General features: G+C 27.9%; 1 long non-coding RNA gene across 1 annotated transcript; it reads left to right on the top strand.

Moving 5' to 3' along the window:
* The first annotated feature begins 10,906 nt into the window (after window positions 1–10,906).
* On the top strand, window positions 10,907–12,581 carry LOC119662204. The gene is made up of 4 exons (XR_005250725.1): window positions 10,907–11,358; window positions 11,423–11,724; window positions 11,835–12,326; window positions 12,390–12,581. It is a non-coding gene; the product is annotated as an uncharacterized LOC119662204 (long non-coding RNA).
* Window positions 12,582–18,703: the final 6,122 nt, after the last annotated feature.

The raw sequence follows: 18,703 nt of genomic DNA, 5'->3' as shown, positions 1-18,703 counted from the left end.
AATCCGGATTACGTATCCCACGGGCAGAGTACTGATATATTGAACAAACGACGCTTTTCTGCTTTTGTGCCTCAAGCTCTTTCCTCTCATTATCAGCGCCCACAACATCAATGGACTTTCAATACGATTTTGCATAAAAACCATTGGCCAAATGACTACTTTTCCTTCTTTTTGTTTTTGTTTTTGATTTTGTTTTTGTTTTTGTTTTTAATACATTTTTGAAAGGCTATTTTATATTCTCTTTGAACTGAAAAGGATTCATTTTCGCACTTTTTTAATTTCTCAGTTTTGTTTTTTATGCTCTTTGCATGCAGTTTTTACAGTGTATGTGTATAAAAATTAATCAAAATGTATGAAATTAAAGGAAAATCAATTTCCTTTGACATTGCGTATGCTTGCGATAAATTCAATCAAAGTTTCACCAATGTTCGCTACATAAAGAATTCACAAAACTTTTTCTTTATAAAAACGAAACTCTTTCACACAAAATCAATTAAGTTGGTCGAATGTAATGCGAACGATTAACAATCTCCGTTTTTGAGTATGTTCGGTACTTTCATTAAACTTAACTGATTTTAATGAAACACCAATAATGTCCATATACGAGGATCACAGCTTATATCGTAAGCATTACTACTCCTAAATACTGTGAGACGCCAACTAATACGTATATATTTACAGTTATGTTTAATATTACGTGCATTCGGCCACTCCTAAGTGTGACAAAAAACAACAAGTCTCTTGTTAAAGTCTCTAGTTTATATGCAAAACAACAACACTGCTTTCTTGCTTTAACAGATTAGTTAAGAAGTGCTTACTTAGCTAAGAGACTGCAGAAAAAATGTTACCAAAGCGTTAAGCGATCTATTAGTCTCTTCTCTAAGAGATTAGCTATGCTGTGCTTAATTATCGAAGAGACTGTAGAAAAAGATGTTACTAAAGAGATAAGCAATCTATTATTATTTTGCTCTGATATATTAGTTATGAGGTACGTAATCATCTAAGAGACTGCAGAAAAAGGTGTTACTATAGCGCTAAGCGATCTATTGTAAACCTTCATTAGATATCTTGACGAATATTTCAATCAATAGTTAAAAGCTATTAATAGAAAAAAAAATCCAGATAAAATTAAAAGGTTTCAGAAATTTAAATATTGTCGAAAAAAATATCATGATATAATAATAATAATAAGAGACTTTAAATAAAACTTAAATAAAGAAATTTCTAATTATGGAAACGGAAGCTTGAAGTTAATCAATGCCAGATTCATGTTAATATCCGTAATCCTAGTCAATTAAATTACTATTCGACGAGAGCCCTTATTTAAACATATTGTCGGCATATACAACGCGAATTGGTTGTGATAGCCTATCAAAATTAACTTTTTTTGTGTCTCTTGAAAATTAACTCCTTAATATTTCCATAGACGAAATTAAATTGATATGTGAAGATCTTAATGGCAACAATGAACTTTTATTAATCTGTCGAAATTTTTATATTTTGGTTAGAATACAAGCAAGAGTAAATCAGTTTTATTTGCAATTTTAGATATGTTTTATAAAATTATATTGTTTGTGTAGGTAAACAATGGGGACTACTATTATGAATCCCTTCTGTGAGAAACAATTGTATCCAGTCTTTCTTTTAAGAAATTGTATTAATTTTAATATAAATTTTATTTTGCCGAAAGTGACGCGTTTTATGACGAAAAGAAACTGTTTAAAAGTTAGAAGGGTTCGAATAGCAAAAAAAAGACAATTACAAACAATTTAGTTAATTTATTGAAATTTGGCTGACCGTACAAAGCTGCCAAGTACTCATCATCAGTGGTTTTAGTAAATATTCGAATATTTTAATTAATTTCGAGTTTCGAGTATATTATGTTATTTGTTTGGACTTCAAGAGCCAGGCTTAGAACTTGTGTCACTCGAATTAGAAGCGATGACTAATCGTGTTTTTCCACAAGTACTAATTAAGTAATTAATTAATTATTGTTATGAAATGAAATTCTTAATCAAACTACAGAGTCTACTGAATTTGTTCATATGAGTATAAACAATATGCATAATAAATATATATCCATATCCGTAATTGTACAGTACTTTTGTTATCAGCTTTAATCTTCTTTGGTTAAAGTATTTTCTGCAATTTTTTAAGTGATGTTTTGCTATCCCCCGCACATCGCTTACTATGGAGTGTTAAATTTATTTATTGCTCCAAAAGTTATGGGTTTTTCTACCTCCAATGACGAATGATCCACATTTATTTATTTAGTTTATTTTATTTTATCATTTTGTTTAAATTAATTTAATGTTTTGCCGTCATGACTGTTAATGTTTTATACAAATATTATATGTACATGCATATTTTCTTTAGCTTTTTATCATATTAATGTGAATTGAATTTTAATTCTGTAAGCTTTCAAAATTATTGTCAAAATTTTAAAGTTTTATGGAAGTTTTTGCTTTTTAATTCATATGCAATTTTTTTTTATTATTTTTATTTTAGTTAAATTTATGCCAATTTGGCTTAACATTCACAACCTTTAAGAAAAAAGTACAAAAAGTGATCTGATTTATATGTGACACAATGGATTTAAATATTTTACGTGGGCTTACTGTATACATAAAACATAAGTTCGGCTTAGATTTTTTTCAGTATTCATATTATATTTATATTTTTATCTTCATCTCCATTTTTATAGTTTTTTTTCGTCCGTTAAATAGAACGTTGCGCTAAAATTTGCAGATATGGCAGCCATTATGAATCGCAATTATGAATGAGCAATGAGCAATAAGCAATGAGGAACGCCAAGAGAAATACAATAATCGTTCGCTTGGTTTATAAAAGTCAATTATATTGTAATGACAGACCATAAAATATTTGGGTGTTGACAAATTATGGTAACGCCTTGAGACACGTTTCGATCGTTAATAACACTTGCTTTGATGGGCAATTTGAATATGAAGTAAGCTTTTCCATACAAAAAAAAAATGCAATAAAAGAAATAAGTTGATGAGACTGGGTAAAAAATGTAAAAATTATTCATTAAAATTTGGAATTTGAAAGTAAATTATAACTTAATAATATTAAAAGACTGATTAAAATAAAAAGCAGATATTAGGGAAAGGAACGAGACGAATGTAATGCATTTATTAAATTTAATAAAATCAGTATTTTCTCCTTTGAGATAGCATTCTTTTTTTTTATGGAGTAGATTAGCTGTGAGTACAGCTATCACTCATAAGATGCAACTGTTTGTCTGCGTCAGATATTAAGAATAAGGTGGCTACGAGCTATTAGCAATGAACGCCTCATGACACGAACTAACCAACAGCCAATTGATAAAAAAATAATTCAGAGGAAATACGGATATGATTGGGGCATACTCTTTGCAAGCCAAACACCGAAATTGTTCATGCTACACTCGAGTGGAATCCGCAGGGAAGAAGAAATCGAGGTCGGCCGAGGACAACATGGAGAAGTACCATCAGTAAAGAAATGAACAAATCATTTGAATTGGAAAACTAGTAATTGGAAATCTCTTATGATTAGACCTAGTTCATAAATGTTATTTCTAAACATGTCAATAATAACAATAATAATAGATTATTAATAATTTAGTTAACTTTACTGTTATGATATTGTGTGTTTCAGTGATACTAAGGAATATTTTTTTTTGATTTATTTTTGTTTTATTGCGATCAGTCACTTAATAAAAGGCAATAAACAATAGGTATTAAGACAATATTTAAATTTTTTGTAATCTTGAATGGATTGAGCTCAGTAGGACGTCCGTCTGTTGAAGTCTGTCATATATTAAAGTTCCAGTGGCTTTTGTTTACGCAGACGTGTGAACATTCTTCCTTCTGCTATAATTCTACTAATAAAATGGTTAGAATTATATTGCATACGTTTTTTGTGATATCTGACTTGACTTTTTATAACATCCTTAACTACGGGAATGTTGAGTTTCATCATCATCATCATTAGTGGCGTAACGATCCTAGTTGAATCTTGGCCTACCTTTGAAAATTGCTCCACGTTACTCTGTCGTTTGCTATAATTTTCCAGTTTCTTCTTCCAAGCTATTGCGCTGTTTAATCCACATTGTCTATTCAGCGTAAACTTGAACGCCCTCTTTTCCTTCTTTCTTCTGGTGCATATTGATATTTTTTTTTTGTTGGGCTACTTATGCTCATTCTTTGAATATGTTCAGCCCATTGTAATTGCTTTAGTTTTACTCTTTAGTTTTTTGCTAGTTCTCCTAGCTCTTTTTGCATTCGTCATTAAATCTTTGCTGATAGGTGCAGTCCTCTTATCTAATTGGACAAGTATGCGATGTATAATCTTGCGTTCGGAGATTGCAAATATTCATAAACTCCAAATTAGCTTGAATTTTTTTTACTGCTCATTTGTTTATTGACTTAAGCAGTGGTGCCAAGTGATTCTTAAGTAATCTGACGTTGTTTTATTGTAGCATTCATGTCAAAAGAATAAAGAATATTTATGCCTTAATAATTATTAAATTGTTAGCATTAATAAGTTAAAATTTTTAAACCGCTTTGAATTATACTTTCTTCATACATTCCTTAAAAGTTTTGTGTAGTTTTTAAATATTTATTTTTTACAATTTTATATATTTTATTTTCACAATTTTTGAATTTGGACTGGAGGACTGGAATATCACTTTGATGACATTTTTTTTTTGCAGTCGCTAAAATATTTGGCTACTTCATAACTAGTCGTTTAGATGGAGAAAGTAGTGTTATTGTTTTGCGTATATTTAAGCAACTTTAAGCGAGCAACTTGTTGTTTTTTTGCCACACTAAAAGCTGCCGAATGCAACTAATAGTTTTATAACGCTATAAATATATGACCTCAATTATAATAAAAATAAATTTGTAACAATTTATTAAAAATTTAACATAAAGAACATATATAATCGTGATTAATTACAGAAAAGTGGCGTTTTCATGGCAAAGAAAACTAGTTATATTTCTTATATCTAAGGGACAAAATAATTTTCTGTTTTATACTAGTTGATGATTTGATATTGAGAGTGTGACATTTTTTAAAATTAAACAATAACGAACCCAAAAAAACTTCATATTTTAAAATATATCTTTAGTTATATACCAAAATGTATTTCATTTGCATTTCTTTTTAAAGTCAATGGTCCACTAGTATAGTGATTTCTTTGGCATACAAAAACTTGTTCACAATGAAAGTTTATGAGATTTATAACAAGCTGCTACTGATAGTGTTATTGGGCCATAATTTTGATATTGTCATGTTGACATATTCTCAATGTCGCTTCTACATTGACTATCTGTTGGTTAGTAAAAATCTGCTCTGTTTGTAGTACGACACTGTATGTTGTTGCTACTTAAAGTTTGTATAAACAAATTTTTAGTTGTCGAAAGTGCTGCTGTTGATGTTGCTGTAGTTGTTGCTGTTGCTGTAGTTGTTGCTGTTGCTGTCAAACAGGATCAATAGGTTTCGATACTCTCATTGATATGCACAGATATAAGTTATATCTTTCGTTTGTGAAGCTTCCACGAAATGTTCGCGTTCTTACTAAGGCGTCCGTCTTAGCTGACTGTCTATCGTGCACATTTCATCGAAGTTCGTACAAATGTCAGATTTTGTTGGAATGTATTTGGTCACAGAACTCTTTCGCCAACTTATTGTTAGCGATACAATTTTTATGATCAACTGTGTGAAGTTGAATACAAGATTTCTTTTTTCGCTACACATATAGAATGCGTACTTATATCACTTATGGGTAGTATGGGTAGTATGGGTAGTATTGGGAAATGATTTTTAATCTTGGTGCTATACTCATGGTCGTGTTGTACAAAACCGTGCTAAATTCATTTATCGTCTACAACATAACTCGTGTAGCATCGTGCGGTATGCGTGTCCAAAAATGTCAATATAATATTTTGTAAAACAAAATGAAAATACAAAAAATACTTTTATATACATATGCATATATATATATATATATATGTATGTACATATATATTTGTGTGATTTTATATATGAATATCAGTTTATAAAGTCGAAATATTTACCTAAGACATAAAATGTGAGAAAATACAGAACAAGTTAACAAAATTTTTAATGAGCTGATTTCTTTGAATGATATCAATATGGCAGTACTCGCAACAAGTGTCTCAGTTTCTGCGTGTGTGCACATTGTGGGGGCTATATATAACTCACAGCACAAGTAATTAAGCCTTTAAGGCCTCGAACATGTTTATTCTCAATTAAAAAGGAACAAAAACTTAAAAATGTATATATACTCATATACGATATTTGCTTCATATCTTCTTTGATCCGTTTGTTCCTTGATATGTCCTTTCAAATATAATAGTGTGTACAGAAAATAATTGATTACTTATTGACATTTTTATTAGTATTTTGCAGATTTATTTGTACGGTAGTAAAGATACTATATATAAATATCCTTACTCATATATAAAGCTAACACATTAAAAGTAAACACATACTAGAGCGATACGATACGATATGCATTAGAATTATCGGGTGAGGTTACGCCGTACTACAACAAGTGATGAAAAAATATTGTAACGTATATATAGCGCTAGAGATGAAACTGTCATTTTTATCATGATTCCAAAAACAGCCAAAAAGTGAAGGAAAGTAATATGCAAGATGAGTGCTTTAAAAAAACTGTAAGTACAGTAAATAAAAAGCTAAATGGTGCATCGTGCCGCATATATCTATGTAGATTTGTATATATATATCTTAACAATGTAATATATTTTCCTGCAACTTTTAATCTCGTTTTCTTTTTAAACTTATAAAATGAGACTTATATGAACTTTCAAATATTTACAGCGAAAAACTTTAAAACAAATAAAACACCTAAAATAATTGGTTAAAAAAATAGTTCATTAAAAACGAACTTTGGATCTATTTGGACATTTTTCAAAATTAAAAACTAAAACTTATCGTTACTTTATTCATTTATTTTATATTTATTAATAATTAAATTTAATTGTTGACCAAGTTGTAAATCAATTGGACGTTGGCTTTTTAATATTACCAAGTATTTTTCCATGGCAGGTAAAATAGAACTATTTAAAAGAGAGCAGTTGTTAGAACTAAGAATAGATAAAAATACAATACTAGTAAGTCATATTATGTAAAATATAAAAGAAAGTAGATATGGAAAATTAAGGTTTGGAAAAAAAATAATGAACTTAAAAATTGTTTTACATTAAATATAATACATATATTATTAACAATTTAAATATAAGACAACACAAACATTAAAATGATAAATATAATTTTAATGTATCGTAATGTTCCCAGATTTTCTATTTTCTATATTTTTAAATCGAGTTTTCTTAGAATTTTCAAAAATTTTCAGTAAAAATTTATGTAACAAATAAAAAATTTGAAATAATTCGTCAAAAAAATAATTGGTTAAAAATATAATTCCTTAAAAACTTAACAAAACTTATTTTGGATAATTTTGGACATTTTTCAAAATTCAAAATTAAAAGTTAAAAGTGCAAGATTATTAATTATTTATATTTTCTATTAATTAAATTTAATTATTCACGGAGTTGTAAAGCAATTGAACAGTGATTTATTAATATTATTAAGTATTCATCTATGAGAGGTAAAATAAAACTATTTAAAAGAGAGCAGTTGTAGAAAATAAGGACATATAAAAATGTAATACAAGTAAGTAATATTATGTAAAATATAAGAAAAAGTCCACATAAAAACTTAAGTTTTGGATAAAAATAGTGAATTTAAAAATTGTTTCACATTAAAGATTATATATTTTTAATAATTTCAGTACAAGAGAACTCAAACATCAACACTAAAAATATATTATTAATTTATTGTATTATCCCCCGATTTTTAATTTTCTATATTTATTAGATCGAGTTTTCTTTGAATTTTCAAACATTTTCAGTAAAAATTTATGTACTAAATAAAAAATTTGAAATAATTCGTCAAAAAAATAATTGGTTAAAAGAATAATTTGTTAAAAACTTAACAAAACTTATTTTGGATCATTTTGGTCATTTTTCAAAATTCAAAATTAAAAGTTAAAAGTGCAAGATTATTAATTATTTATATTTTCTATTAATTAAATTTAATTATTCACGGAGTTGTAAAGCAATTGGATAGTGATTTATTAATATTATTAAGTATTCATCTATGAGAGGTAAAATAAAACTATTTAAAAGAGAGCAGTTGTAAAAAATAAGGACATATAAAAATGTAATACAAGTAAGTAATATTATATAAAATATAAAAGAAAGTCCATATAAAAACTTGAGTTTTGGATAAAAATAGTGAATTTAAAAATTGTTTCACATTAAAAATAATATATTTTTAATAATTTCAGTACAAGACAACTCAAACATCAACACTAAAAATATATTATTAATTTATTGTATTGTCCCCCGATTTTTAATTTTCTATATTTTTTAGATCGAGTTTTCTTGGAATTTTCAAAAATTTTCAGTAAAAATTTATGTAAGAAATAAAAAATTTGAAATAATTCGTCAAAAAAATAATTGGTTAAAAGAATAATTCGTAAAAAATATTACAAAACTTATTTTGGATCGTTTTGGACATTTTTCAAAATTCAAAATTAAAAGTTAAAAGTGCAAGATTTTTAATTATTTAAATTTTCTATTAATTAAATTTAATTATTCACGGAGTTGTAAAGCAATTGGATAGTGATTTATTAATATTAAGTATTCATCTATGAAAGGTAAAATAAAACTATTTAAAAGAGAGCAGTTGTAAAAAATAAGGACATATAAAAATGTAATACAAGTAAGTAATATTATATAAAATATAAAAGAAACTCCATATAAAAACTTGAGTTTTAGATAAAAATAATGAATTTAAAAATTGTTTCACATTAAAGATTATATATTTTTAATAATTTCAGTAGAAGACAACTCAAACGTCAAAACTAAAAATAAATTATTAATGTATCGTAGTATCCCCCGATTTTTAATTTTCTATATTTATTAAATCGAGTTTTCTTTGAATTTTTAAAAATTTTCAGTAAAAATATGTATAATAAATAAAAAATTTGAAATAATTCGTCAAAAAAATAATTGGTTAAAAAAATAATTCGTTAAAAACTTAACAAAACTTATTTTGGATCATTTTGGACATTTTTCAAAATTCAAAATTAAAAGTTAAAAGAGCAAGATTATTATTTATTTATATTTTCTATTAATTAAATTTAATTATTCACGGAGTTGTAAAGCAATTGAACAGTGATTTATTAATATTACTAAGTATTCTTCTATGAGAAGTAAAATAAAACTATTTAAAAGAGAGCAGTTGTAGAAAATAAGGACATATAAAAATGTAATACAAGTAAGTAATATTATGTAAAATATAAGAGAAAGTCCACATAAAAACTTAAGTTTTGGATAAAAATAGTGAATTTAAAAATTGTTTCACATTAAAGATTATATATTTTTAATAATTTCAGTACAAGAGAACTCAAACATCAACACTAAAAATATATTATTAATTTATTGTATTATCCCCCGATTTTTAATTTTCTATATTTATTAGATCGAGTTTTCTTTGAATTTTCAAACATTTTCAGTAAAAATTTATGTACTAAATAAAAAATTTGAAATAATTCGTCAAAAAAATAATTGGTTAAAAGAATAATTTGTTAAAAACTTAACAAAACTTATTTTGGATCATTTTGGTCATTTTTCAAAATTCAAAATTAAAAGTTAAAAGTGCAAGATTATTAATTATTTATATTTTCTATTAATTAAATTTAATTATTCACGGAGTTGTAAAGCAATTGGATAGTGATTTATTAATATTATTAAGTATTCATCTATGAGAGGTAAAATAAAACAATTTAAAAGAGAGCAGTTGTAAAAAATAAGGACATATAAAAATGTAATACAAGTAAGTAATATTATATAAAATATAAAAGAAAGTCCATATAAAAACTTGAGTTTTGGATAAAAATAGTGAATTTAAAAATTGTTTCACATTAAAAATAATATATTTTTAATAATTTCAGTACAAGAGAACTCAAACATCAACACTAAAAATATATTATTAATTTATTGTATTGTCCCCCGATTTTTAATTTTCTATATTTATTAGATCGAGTTTTCTTGGAATTTTCAAAAATTTTCAGTAAAAATTTATGTAAGAAATAAAAAATTTGAAATAATTCGTCAAAAAAATAATTGGTTAAAAGAATAATTCGTAAAAAATATTACAAAACTTATTTTGGATCGTTTTGGTCATTTTTCAAAATTCAAAATTAAAAGTTAAAAGTGCAAGATTTTTAATTATTTAAATTTTCTATTAATTAAATTTAATTATTCACGGAGTTGTAAAGCAATTGGATAGTGATTTATTAATATTAAGTATTCATCTATGAAAGGTAAAATAAAACTATTTAAAAGAGAGCAGTTGTAAAAAATAAGGACATATAAAAATGTAATACAAGTAAGTAATATTATATAAAATATAAAAGAAACTCCATATAAAAACTTGAGTTTTAGATAAAAATAATGAATTTAAAAATTGTTTCACATTAAAGATTATATATTTTTAATAATTTCAGTAGAAGACAACTCAAACGTCAAAACTAAAAATAAATTATTAATGTATCGTAGTATCCCCCGATTTTTAATTTTCTATATTTATTAAATCGAGTTTTCTTTGAATTTTTAAAAATTTTCAGTAAAAATATGTATAATAAATAAAAAATTTGAAATAATTCGTCAAAAAAATAATTGGTTAAAAAAATAATTCGTTAAAAACTTAACAAAACTTATTTTGGATCATTTTGGACATTTTTCAAAATTCAAAATTAAAAGTTAAAAGTGCAAGATTATTAATTATTTATGTTTTATTAATTAAATTTAATTTTTAACGGAGTTATAAAGTAGTTAGACGCTGATTTATTGATATGATCGAGTATTTTTCCGTGGCAGGTAAAATGAAAATATTTTAAAAGCACGCAAGGATATGTAAAATATATAATAAACCCCATATAAAAACTCATTATTAAGAAGAAAAATAACGAATCCAAGTATTGTTTCACATTAATATTAAAACAAAATATATACCATGTATACTCGTAAGTTTCCAAAGTTGAAAAGTTCAAAAACCAAAATATAAAAAATTTTAAAGCTGAGCCCACCTACTGTCAATTGAATAATGGATTTTCTGAGGTTTTACTCAAATTCATTGAATATTCATTACTTAAGGTTATGGGCCTCATACCGTATATACAGGCTGTGATGATCGGGCGCCTCTTATAAATGGAATGTATGAAATGAAATGGAATATGTAAGTATAACTTCGTATATATAACTCGAACTATTTAAAGCAATCTTAAAATTCTTTTGATCAGGTGTTTTGTTTTTTCTGTTTTCCCATACGCTGAGAATCAAAATTGGTGTTTTATTGGATACAGAATTTCAAGCCGCTTTTTAACTTTAAGCATTTTCCAGCAATTGTTTGGATCTCAAGACTATGCAGTAAAGTATGTGTTTGTTTAAAAAATATAAGCGAATCTTTAGCTCCAGATTACATTTGCTGTGACTACTTATGGAAGTAATCGGTATCCTAGTGAGCAAGTGAGCATAGAAGAGCGGTTGGTTTATATCTAAATTGCTTTTATATCTAGTCAGTGGCTAGACTGATCCTGTGAAGGTATACATTTATTAAGATTATTATATTATTATATTATATTTTTATTATATTATATATAATATTATTATATTAAGAATAAACGTTTTTAAAAATCTGCTTTGTATTATTAGATATATACATTCAACAGTCATTGACATGGACTGCAGCAGTCATGTAAAGCCATCTATCTTTTAATCAGCTGATATAATGAGATGCAAAAGTTCAGGATTATGGACTACTTCTGAAGTAATACGTATCTTTTTGAGTGATTGGTTTGTATTCAACTGCAAGAGTCACTTACATGGAGTAATATTGTATAAGGCCATCTCTTAATCAGCTGATGTGACGAGATGCAAAAGATTAGGATTGTGGACTACTTCGGAACCAATAGATATTCTTTTTAGTGATTGGTGTGTATTAAACTACAAGAGCCAGTGCCATGGAGTAATATTGTATAAAGCCATCTTTTGATTAGTGATGGGATTTAAAAGTTCAGGATTGCATTTTCTGGAACCATTATTGATCTTACAAAATCAGTTGCTTTAACTGCAATTGGTTTTCGCTAGTGGATTTGCTATGTCTCGATTGGTTATTTGGTTATTTGATAGATAGATCCTGTAAAGGTGCGTTTAATATAAGCACTTATTTAAAAAATACATTTTCAATAATGTGTTTCATTTTCTTAGACATGTATTCACTGATTTGGATTGATTTCATGGGATTCAGAAGAAATTATTAACACTCGGCACAAAACTTATGTTTCATGAGATAGAAAAACAACTTAGCAATTTGAGGTTGTTGTACGGAAGCAGTAAGTTGAATGAAGATACATTCCGATAAGGCGCATTGCATTTATAATATAAAATGCATAAACATAAATAATATATTTTTTTTATATAAAATATAAAAAGTAAAAAAAAATTTTACTCAAATTGCGTTTAAATTAAACATTGTTTGGAATATAATATACTGATCACAACAGACACCCATAACCCACATCCATTTTTAGACCATATTAACAAAGATGTGAAAAAAATATAATATTTCAATACCTTTATAAAATAAATAAAACCTATCTATCTAATATTTTACACTTCTTCAACTGCAAGTGGATGTCCAACTTTTCAATAGATGTAAATAAGTACAAGTGTTGTATTTGTGGTTTTCATATAAAAGAAGTGCTGGTGCAACCTCAATGCAGAATGACTTTAACTCATTGCAATAGGGAACCACTTCAGTATCAAAATCAACTATTTAACAGGACGAGTCTTTATGTAATATGAGATAGTAGTGTCAAAGAAAACAGTTTTTAAGAAGAAGCTAAAACCAAAATCTTAAATATAGACTACAAATTTGTATATGTGTTATAGTAGTTATCTCAACTATAATTAGGTTTTCTGACTGAACCCTTTCTTTGGTGCAAATTATTTGTTTAATAGTAATATGTGGTCAAAAAGTTACAATAAATCCAAATAAAAACTAAAGTTGTCATTTAGACACATACTATATCCTTTAAAATTCTTTTTAAAGGTGTTATCTTAAGGACTAACTATTTAAACTTTGGTGTTAAAATTTGAGACGTAAATGTCGGTTATTATGGAGTAAATACAGTGAAGTTGTTTTTATAATGTTTTTATAATGCAAATGAATTACACACATTTTTGATCTGCGTGCCGATGTAAGTGATCTATTGATCTATCTACGATGTCTGACTGTTAGTATATGGATTGGTTTTTGTGTATTAGCTTTCAAAGTCATTCAAATAGATGTTTATTCATAGTCCAAATACATGAAATGTAATATTATGTAATATTAGTAATAATATATATTTATTTAAAAAAATAATTTGTAGTGTTATACAATATATGTATATTAATTATTAATTTGAATGGGTTTTAGTGAATAAAATATATGAAATTTAGATTCATATTAAATACTTTTTTAAAAATAAATGAGTTAGTGAGTTTCATATGAAACTTATATGAAATGAGGACGAAGTCAAAAAAAATTTGGAAACCTTGGCAATATTTAATAATAAAATAAATAAAATTACAAACTACATTCCTAGATAAGGTTCTTTACATAAGAGAGATTAATATAAACGTATGCAGCAAATAATGCCTCTACAAACAGAATAGTATTGAAATTTAATAATCAAAAATAAAAAATATTATTAATTAATTCAATCATTCTCTTCTATATAACACAACAACTTAATTTGTTAAACTCCAGAAAAAAGTGCGAACATACAAGTTAAGTACGGCTTTGAGTAAGTTGGTTAAGGAGCGCTGACTCTGATTTTCAAATTTGGCAGGGCACGAGTTCAATACCTGATACATGCAGTCTCAAACAAAATGATTCACAAATAATTTAATACAAGAAATATTTCTAGGAACACTGATGATGGTTACTTAACGTTACTCGAAATAGTTGTATGGTCAACCAAAAATTCAATTAATTAAAACAGTATAGAATTAAAGAATTTTTGTTGCTGTAGTTCACTACTTTTCGAAACTTTGGTGGAGGGTTTATTTTCTTTATTTCTTAATAACCTATACTTTGTTCATTAACTTGTGAACTTAAACAATTTCTATAATATAAAAACATTGTTTCATATTTTCATATTAAATTTCGCTTATATAATGTAATTATAATTAAGCTGTTAATTATCGAAACGATGTATATTTTTAACAACTGCTGACGTATGCACTATTCCAGTCTAGTTCAGCTGCGTGAATAGTACATAAATTAAATATGTTTATAGTTTTCTTCTGTTTAACGCATAGACAGAAGATCTTTTAGACCTTTAACCTTTTAAATATGTACACCAAATGCATTGCCACACCTTCAAAGGTGTTAAACTGACAAACAAACCATAAAACTATGATAACCTGTGGTTATATGCTTAGATGATATAATATCAAAATACGAGTTAAACGCCTTCACACTCCGCAGATCATTTCAAATACCATAAATGCTTACACTCAGTTAGCTTAAACTGAATGATATCCTGAAGATAGAGAGCACATACCGGAACAGGTGTTAATATGCGTAACGCTCGACCTGACATATCCTGTGGCGCAGACGTGCAATGTGCGTGATGCGCGTTTATCAAGTTGTCATAGATTAAATACAACAGAATTTATATGAGAAGAGCACGAACAGCATAAAATTAATAATAATAAGCGCAACAAAAAACGAAACCAACGAAAAGAAAACTACACAAAGACCCAAAGATACAATTCATTTCAGTTTCTGAAATTGATACAGGAAAATCATAAAAACCCTTTCAATACGTACACCAAGTGCCAACTTAAGAACCAATTAATTCGCAGGATACCGACTTAGCATAAGCTTACATATGCGCGTACAAGTTAAACGTTTTCACAAAAAAAAACAAAAAATAAATAATAATAATAATAAATATACGTAAGAGAGATATATTTGATAATAGTCGAAAACTGAGTTATGAGCACAACTTATGTGCCATGTAATGAGGCTTAGCACGAGAGTCTTTCGAAAGGGTTCAAGTAGAGACCCAACAATATCACAAGTATAATTTTTTGTGCTGGCGTAGGACGCTCACACAACGGCCTTACATTTTAATTCCTTCACATCAAACGAATGCACTTTAATGCTCACAAATATGTTGCTTTCCATATTAATGCGCTTTTACCCACAATACCTATGTCCAATTCCTTTTATACTTTAAATACTCTATACTAAATTTGTGTGGCTTCTGGACATATTTCAACGTGGCCTTTTTATATATGGTTTTGTTGGCTTAGAATTCAAAAAATGTGAAATAAGCATTACAACCGCCTATGTGTCATGTTTTCAGTCAACAATGAATTATTTATTTCTCATAAAGGCAGGATCACGCAGGACCTGTGCAAAGTTGTCTTCCTACAACAATGCTGCTATTTGGAAGTTAAGTGCATAGACGTTATCCTGAGTAATATGCGCTGAGATCTTTATCAAATGCTCATGTTCTGGTGATACTCAGCGTTTCGCAGGTTTTCTTTCATCAAAAATATGTTGCAGTGACACACGGACTTACTGCAAAAGTTCGCATGCCGTGAAGCGAAATTTGATAGCTATCGGCATTTAACGTCAATTTATTTTGTTTTTATTTCTATATATCCAAGTTTTAATGATTTATGTTGAAGGTGTAAATTTTGCTGTAATTGGGAAATGTTTAACAGGTGTTAAAACTACAATAAATGCAAAGCTGAACACAAATTTTAATACCAAAGGATGAAGGAAACGAATTTTATTTTAAAAAATAAATATACACATAATGTCATACAACATACTTAGTGTAATCACTATTAAAAGTACAGGGAAACATTAAATTATTATGCATAAATTAATTTCTTACCATTAGTTTAAGTCCCATCAACCGTTTATCGAGTGCTACGCTATCGATAAACTTAATTCATTATATCTTTTTCAGAGATTAATTTTTCTTTTATGACCGAAACTGACTTCAAACCCGTTTTTTTGTAAAAATACAAAGCCATACAGAGCCATGGCAGATAAGAACGTTGTTAGCTTCTTGTCAAAAATGCTTGTAAAATGCAATACTCTTTACGCAGATATGTGTTCTATAAAATCTATGCTATGTCTTCATAACATATATTTTCTCTCCAATTTTTTTCGAATTTCTCGGTTTTCTAAATACTATCCACTATCCATGTCTCGTTCTTATCTCAGTTTTTGCCGCTTTTTGATTCATTTGGTTCAGCAGGCGTTCATTTGATATTTGATCTGGTCACCATGTTTTGAGAATTCTATGTAGACACTTGTTGACAAACTCTTGCATCTTTCTCTATATATGTATGTCTGGACTGCGTTCGTGTTGCACAGCTGTAGTACAAGATAGATTTCACATTTGTGTTCATAAATTGCACTTTGGTCTACAAACTGAGTTCACTAGATCGCCGTATGTTGTTAAGTTTAATATGTAACAGGTTAGTTCTTACTAGAAGTAATAAGTAAGTGTCCATTACTTACTTACCTACTTAGTTGGCCATTACAGACGTGTGTCGTCCTTGGCCGCGTCGAGTAGCCTCCGCCAGTCAGCCCGATTAGTTGCCTTCTGACGCCAGTTGGTAGTACCGAGCGCCTCCAAATCGTTGGTCACCTGGTCCTTCCACCGAAGATGCGGACGTCCTCTACCGCGTTTTCCACCTGCGGGTATCGAATCAAATACCTTTCTAGCCTGAGCACTTTCTTCCATTCGCACGACATGACCATGCCAGCGTAGCCGCTGAATTTTTATGCGCTTAACTATGTCAATGTCGCGGTATTCAAACGGTAAGTGTCCATTGGATATTCAAAAAATAAAATTTAGAAGTTCTTAAGCTCAAATAATGGCCCGTTGTGATACCACAGGAATAGCGTTGGTTCGTACATAGATTCGAAGGCCAGTATACGTTGAACGTCGAAAAAGGCAACCACTTGACAATTCTATGAAACTGGCTAAGACCTTAATATTGCAGGATAACAGCTCGATCAGATCGGTAAGGAAAGGGGCTAACAAGATTTTTAATCTTTTCCTAGCTAAAGGTGGGTACTAACTCATCAGATAAAACATAGTTTCCTCCTTGTCTTCAGAGATACAGCCGGTACAAATGTCATTGTAGTGAAGACCTAGTCTCAGCACCGTTACCTTAGTGCTGAGCAGATTCCGTTTTAGTTACAATAGCTGACTGACACGTTTTTTGACCAAGTTAGAGCCAAGTCAACCAAGAGATGCAACAGCTAGAGTAGGGTATATGTTGGGCACAAATAAAATACAGTCTAATAAGTGAATAGAAATATTTTAGCAGGAGCTATTACTATATTATTAACCGTCTGAAATATAAATACTTCCTTTTTTGATCCAGCTGGTGGAGGAGACCCAATTTTATGTCAATGTTTATTTTGATTTTTTGGACATCCACAGGTTTATATTTTAATTCTTCCAGAATTTGGAATAATTTCTCATATTATTAGACAAGAATCAGGAAAAAAGGAAACTTTTGTATCTTTGGGAATAATTTATGCTATATTAGCTATTGGATTATTTCATCTTTTTGACGAGACTTCATAGAATGCATTAGATTTAAAATCAAAATAAAATTCAATAGATATAAATACAACCTTACTTTACCACCATAGCTGCTTTTTGTGTTTATTGTCTAATTGATTATTATATTATAATATTAAATTATTTTATTTAAATTAAATTATTTATTTATTTCATTTAAATATAAATAAATTATATAATAATTAATACAAAATTAAATTTATTTCTTAAAAAGCTATTTAATATTCAATAGAATAACAAAATCTGATAAGTCTGTAATTAGATCAAATCAGTACTTCCAACTTAAATTAAGTTCTTAAAATCAAACACATTTGAACAGATGTGTAATTGCAAATGAATATCATTATTTAAAAGTTAATAAGTTAATAAATTCTTAGCTAACCTTGAATTCAATAAATAAATAGTTTCCGCAAAGTGGTTATTCCTTAATTCATGACTGAACCCAAATGATAAATTCGCATGTGCTTTAAGTCGGCTCCAAGCCGAATAAATTGTATCAGTTTTACGTATCGCATTGTTGGGTCAGTATTTCGGATAATATCGCAACGCATCGGAAACGCTTGGTATCGTATAACACTTAGGATCCACAGTAGCCAATGTCAAAATGTGGTGATTTAGAATTGTCGAATTTTATTTAAATTGGATGCAAACATGCAAAATTTATTGTACAAAATCAATAAATCAGAAAATAAACCTCTAATAAATAAAAATAAATATAAAACTCAGCAAACAGAGCAAAAATTCTGATCCGAGTTGATGATGATCTGCCTGCAACAGACTAAAATGTTGTTTAGGATTATTGTTGGGCATATTTGCTTTTTGTTGTCTACATTTGCATGCAATGATCAGAGTCTTAAAACATATGCATTCATACATTATACTAAATATCTGCGTGTATCTGTATAT

This window comes from Teleopsis dalmanni, chromosome X, assembly GCF_002237135.1.
Source record: "Teleopsis dalmanni isolate 2A chromosome X, ASM223713v2, whole genome shotgun sequence".
Taxonomy (NCBI): Eukaryota; Metazoa; Arthropoda; class Insecta; order Diptera; family Diopsidae; genus Teleopsis; species Teleopsis dalmanni.
Note: the sequence above shows the minus strand (reverse complement) of the source record. Positions and strands in the feature narration are given on the sequence as shown.